Here is a 6,000-nt window from a genome sequence, read left to right as displayed (position 1 = left end):
CATACATAGACATGTGACTATGGTAGGGATTAGATTGTGAGCTCCTCCGAGGGACAGCTAGTGACAAGACAATATACTCTGTACAGTGCTGTGTAATATGTTGGCGCTCCATAAATCCTTAAATAATAAATAATAATTTCTGTCCGGAAGCAGTTAAAGGAAATGTTAAGTCTAAAAAAAAGCAGTTTAACTTACCTGGGGCTTCTTGTAGGCCCTTCCAGTCATCAGGTGTCTGCGCTGCCCTTCCGCGACACTCTAGCCTGCAGCGGCAACCCCCTCAAAGGTGGCTGGCCTCGTGCCACCTCATCACATCCCTGTGGATGGCGGCATTCTGCGCATGCACTGTACATGAAAATCACTATTGCGTATGTGCATGATCTCGGTGCACGTGGCTTTGGGTCACGCATGCGCAGTAGCCACGCCCAGCCAGTTTTGAGGGGGGGGGGGGTCACAGCTACTAGCTGGAGGGTCACGGAAGGATAGCGAGTGCACAAGATGACTGCAGGGGGCTGTAAGAAGCCCCAGGTAAGTTAAACTTCTTTTGTTTAAGTAACCCTTTAAAGTTAACCTGAAGCAGGGCAGAAAAAAGTTAGATACTTCCCTATGTAGATAGAAGTCTTTGGCTTCCATAGACCCTTCCTGATCTTCCCTCCCTCCCTTCATTCCACCGCTGTCCACTGTTGAACATATTTGACCTGCTGGTGGAATACCTCCTTGGAACTCCTCATGCAGGCTTTGGAAATACTCGCGCCCCGACTACTTCCAAAGACGAGCAGAGCCGTTCAGGCTCTCGCATGCGCAGTACAGAAGCACATGTCTTTAGGAGCGGTAGGGGACACAAGTACTTCCAAACCCGCCAAAGAGTACCTAAGACGCAAAATTCACCAGGAACCGGTAGTGCGGTAGTGGAATGAGAGCAGGAAGCAAAGCCCGGGAAGGCTCCATGGGATTTAGAGCCTTCCCTCTACATAAGTATCTACATTTCCTAGCTTAAGGTTCACTTTAAATCTGTTGCATTACTGATCTGGACATCACTTTAAGTATAAGTACACTTTTCATTTTTATGCCTTTTAGTTCCCTCAATCAACAGTGTTAGAGGTTTATTATTAGAGCTGTGTTCCTCTCATAAAGGAGTATGGTTTGGTACAGTGGCGTAGCTAAGGAGTTGTGGGCCCCGATGCAAGTTTTACATTGGGCCCCCCAAGCACTCTATACATAACAATTGATACGAAGCACCACAACCTGCCGAGGACAACCACAGTGTCAGAGGTGCAAGAAGGGGTTGGGGACCAGTTTTTTAACGATTACTACTATTCATAGCATCTATAGAAGTGATTATTACCAGCACAGGACCAATAACGAGCTAATACTGTGGTTGAAAGTGGACCCCTTGGGGCCCCTCTGGCAAGGACCCCGGGGCACCCCCCTATTGCTACGCCATCCTTTTTTGGTGTGAAGTGTATGCTTTCTGCTGCCTCAGTGTGGGGAGGATTTATTTGTCCTCTCGCGCTCTGCATTTAGAAAGGAAGCAGTCACAGTACTGGTGCTCATTGTACTGCAGCCTTATACCGTGATTGTGCCCAGCACCAGCTTAATGCTCAGTTGCTATTCTGTGCTCCCGTTCTCCACTGATAAGTGTGTAATTTATAGCACTAACAGGTCATTCTATCATCTCCTCCTCACACTTATCTATAGAGACGGGAGCTGAGAATTCCAGCTGAGCAGCCAGGCAGGGAGGATAAAAGATGAACAAAGCAGTACTATGCAGCTGCACAGTATGGCAGAAGATTAAACTAGGGATGTAGTCACAGGAAACATGGCCTGACCACATAGGGAGAACACTGAATCTATTAAAGCAAGGCACACATCATTTGATTGTTTCACACTTGCATTTCTGATAGATAGGGACATTGTTTTATAAAGTTAACTGCCAAAGGCAAATCTACTGCCATCAATCGGTTTAAATGCCTATTAAAGCTTTTATGTTTGATCTTGACTATTGCAGTAAAGGTATTGCCTTGCAGTGTTCTCCCAGCAGTGTACCACCGTCAGTGTCTGTCTGCCACCTGGGCTATTAGGAATGGTCAGCACAATGACCCCAGTGCAATAAATAGATTATTCTTCACTTTGCTTCTTTCACTCTTCAAATAATCACTAAGATTTATGAAAAACTCATTTTTCGGGGGGAAAAAAATTCTATTGATCCTGATTGGAGTTAAAAGAATTAAACTAGTAGTCTAGGTCCTCTGTGCCTTAAAGAGGAACTGCAACCAAGGAATGATCTTCATCCCTGTTATGATCATGTCTGCAGCGTTTACTGCTGGCTGCAGTGGTATTGCAACCCAAGCAGTTCTGATGTCATTACATGCATTTGCTTGCATAGTTTGGTTTGCACTTAAACTAGTTGCTGATTCCATCTGCAGTCGCTCTGAAGTTAATGACAGTTTAATATGCTTTTGTGTAAACAAACATTGTCTGCTGCAATGGAGGGGCAATCTCTTTCCTGCAGGCTGCATATCATTGTCTGCCTTTTCCTGCTGTCAGCCTGTGATTAATTACCATTCACTTGTGTGGGAATCTGCAGGTCTGCTCCCATTGGATGACCTCAGTATAAAGAACTGCTTCCTGCAATGCTTGATGGGCTACCATAGTCTCAGATTCTGTCTGTTACTCTGCTCGTGCCCCACCTCGTTCCTAGTCCGTGTGGACTGCGCTGACTCCTGCGAAGGGGTCAGCGAGTCCTCCTAGTTCTGCTCTTGTTCTAGAAGTTGTTACTCTGCTTGTCTTGTGTCATATATTGGTTCATCGCCAATATATACGCATACTTGCGCATTTTGTTATTTTCCTTGTATTCGTGTTACGTTGATACATCAGTGTCGCTGATATATACGTACACGAACTGTTTATTTCCTGTGTTCAGTTAGTCAGCCTTCCAGCACGTTTTGGTAGTTTGCGCGTATCGTGATCACCCGTGCTGAGCTAGTATTCTGCTCCTGGTCCTGTTTGTGGATTGCGTTCATCTCTGCGAGGAGATAACGAATCCTTCTGAATCCTGTCCTGTTACCGTTTGTGGATTGCGTTCATCTCTGCGAAGAGATAGCGAATCCTTCTGAGTCCTGTTCCCTGTATTGCTCCAGTGCTAGTCAGTGTTCCTGCTTATCGGTTCATTGCCGATATATACATATGTTAGTCAGACGTTACAAATAGTTTCATTGATAGCTGTAATTGTAATATGCTAGGAAAACATACTTATTGTATATTTGTCTGTGTTACGTTCATCTATCTTGATCCTCCTATTTCCTGGCTATCCTGTCCTGTCTTTGTGAGGCACGCCATCGCTGCTACGCATTGGCTGCCTCATTCCAGTCTGTCTTGTTGTGGACGCTTGCTGTCACTAAGTAGTGGCTAGTTAAGCAGGCGTTCATTCTGTCTACCTGTCCTGATCTCCTCAGTCCTGGTTTATGCGCTCAGCGCTACTTTGCGCTGAGACGTTATTACGAAAGTGTTGTTTGTGGCTGTTCGGATCTGCACCGGCTCTGTGCACCACAATCTCCTATTGGAGTCAGTCCTCTCCTCCACTAAACTGGGGATATCCTGATTCCTTGTGCTGGTGTGTGTACCTCCGTCACGTCAGCTTATGTGTTGCAAGCTGACTGTGGAGATTACACCTCCAAGCTTAACAATCCCAATCAGTAGCTGATACCCCCTTTCCCACAAGAAATTTTTACCTTTTCTCGAATAGATCATCGGAGGCTCTGTATGGCTGATATTGTGGTGAAACCCCTCCTACAGTGTAATGTCAGGACATAGGTCCTGACAGTTTCCTGTCAGTGAACCTCGTTGCATTGTGGGAAATAACAGCTGTTTCCAACTGCCAAGCAATCAGTATCTCCCTCTGTGCATATGTACAGTATATCTATTAAAAAAACCAAAAACAACCTTTAAGGGCCTGAGCCCACTAATGCAGTTGTGTCCCCTTTTCAGTTACACATCAGTGTTACAGATGCTGAAAAGCAGACAGAAGCGGATACAACTGTGTTAGTGGGTTCAGGCCCTTAGACTATCGCATTGTTAGGGGGTGTGGTTATAGATAATGACAGTTGGTGCTGTCTGTTTTTTTTCATGTTTGCCAGTAGTAATTAGATAATTACATGCAGACTGATTGTGGATCAAACAATATGAACAAATTACATGGGGAATATCAATAATTTCTTGATCTCTTTTCTATTTTTTTTAACTTCTTCCTTTGCAATGTATTGATTTATTTAGTTCCTCTTGAAGTGGGTACCATGTAACCCCTCTATCTCACAAGTCTTACTGTAGTCATAACAATCCATACCTAGCATTGATGAACACCAAAAACACCCTGGAATGGTTGGTAAGTGTTTTCACCATTACTATAGCATGCATGCCTGTATTAATAAGTGTCTTGGCCAAGTACCACCTACTGTGATTAACATCCTCTCAAGTACCCTTTGATGCAGATATATTTGTAAGGAGTACTCCATTATTGTTTATAAATGATTTTCAGGCATTCCTGAATGCTTTTAATTAACTGCAACCACTTGTTCACGCTCATGTTTATATGATTTACCATTTTCTAAATTTCAAAACGTTCCATAATGAATTGATTATGACAAGTTCAAATACCCCTACAGAATCCCATAGGGTTGAGAACCTAGGAGTTAGAGTAAATGGCTCCGTAAAATGAATAGACTGTAGGGGGCCAGTAAGTGGCCTGAAGTGAGGTATTAGGGAAGAAACATCTTGCTGACGTGAAGCAGAAAACTTGCACATACCTTCTGTTTTAGGCCGCGTACACATTGGCATTAAAGATGTTCTGTTTAGTGGAATAAAGCTGAATGGATCTGACTGGAAGCATAGGATCCTATGCAAAGCAATATTTATTTATTTATTGTACTTATAAAGCGCCAACATATTACGCAGCGCTGGACATTAGTTTAGGTTACAGACAATATTTAGGGGTGACATACAGCAAAATGACAATACAGGAATACAAGAAAACCAGATCACACAGCACAGTATGAGTACCAGGGGCCTGATTCACAAAGCGGTGATAACTCAGTTATCACGCCTAAAAGACTTTAGACCGTGATAACCTTTGCACTAGAGAAGTTATCACCGCTTTGTGCTATAATTCGCGCGAAGCTCCCGCGCGCAAAGTCCCATAGGGTTTAATGGGCGCTTCGCGCGAAGCACGGTGCGCTGCGCGCGTAGCGCGGTGTACTGCGCGCGCAAAACTTTGCGCGCGGGAGTTCACGCGAATTCCTTCAGATCTCGCCTAAACTAAGTTTAGGCGTGATAAAGGGCTTTTCACAGGCGTGCAAAGTGTTTGCACCGCTTTGTGAATCAGGCCCCAGGTAATCCTTAGTCAGTCACTGGAGGGGAGCATGGAGATTAGGCAAGTTAGGTTCACTCAGATGCATAGCATGGGTTCACAGTAATGGAGGTGCATGATCAGGTAGGACACAAAAGGAGGAGGATACTTCACATTTGTCCATTCAGAACAGATCTGTTTGGTTCGTTCCAATGAGCAGAACGCAAATATGTGTCCTATACAGTGCCTCACTCAATCCTTCATTTTGTAGAGTCCCGAACAGAGCGTAAATAAGAGATTACTCACCCAGCTCTTGGCATTCCACTGGCGAGATCTCCCTTCATTCGGGGGCACCACTAACTACTTAATACTGATGGTACCTTAGGCTACATAATGCGAAGGGACACCTGTAGCTACCTATGACAGGCGAGGAAAGTAAGGGAGAAGTGACAGCTGGGCCAGCTAGCGCACTTACGGTGCAGTTTGTAGGTTCATGGAGGGCAAAGTCTAGGGTGCCAGGACATCTGTGCCTAAAGACTCCTGTAAGGTAAATCCGGGGCTGATCTTGTATGACAGCCGGAGAAAGTGGATGCTGATGGAATCAATAATAGCCAGTGTATGTTCACACTAGGCGGAAACTCACCTGTCACTGTCACAGGGCT

Source organism: Hyperolius riggenbachi, chromosome 4 (assembly GCF_040937935.1).
Source record: "Hyperolius riggenbachi isolate aHypRig1 chromosome 4, aHypRig1.pri, whole genome shotgun sequence".
Taxonomy (NCBI): Eukaryota; Metazoa; Chordata; class Amphibia; order Anura; family Hyperoliidae; genus Hyperolius; species Hyperolius riggenbachi.
This window is presented reverse-complemented; position numbering follows the sequence as displayed.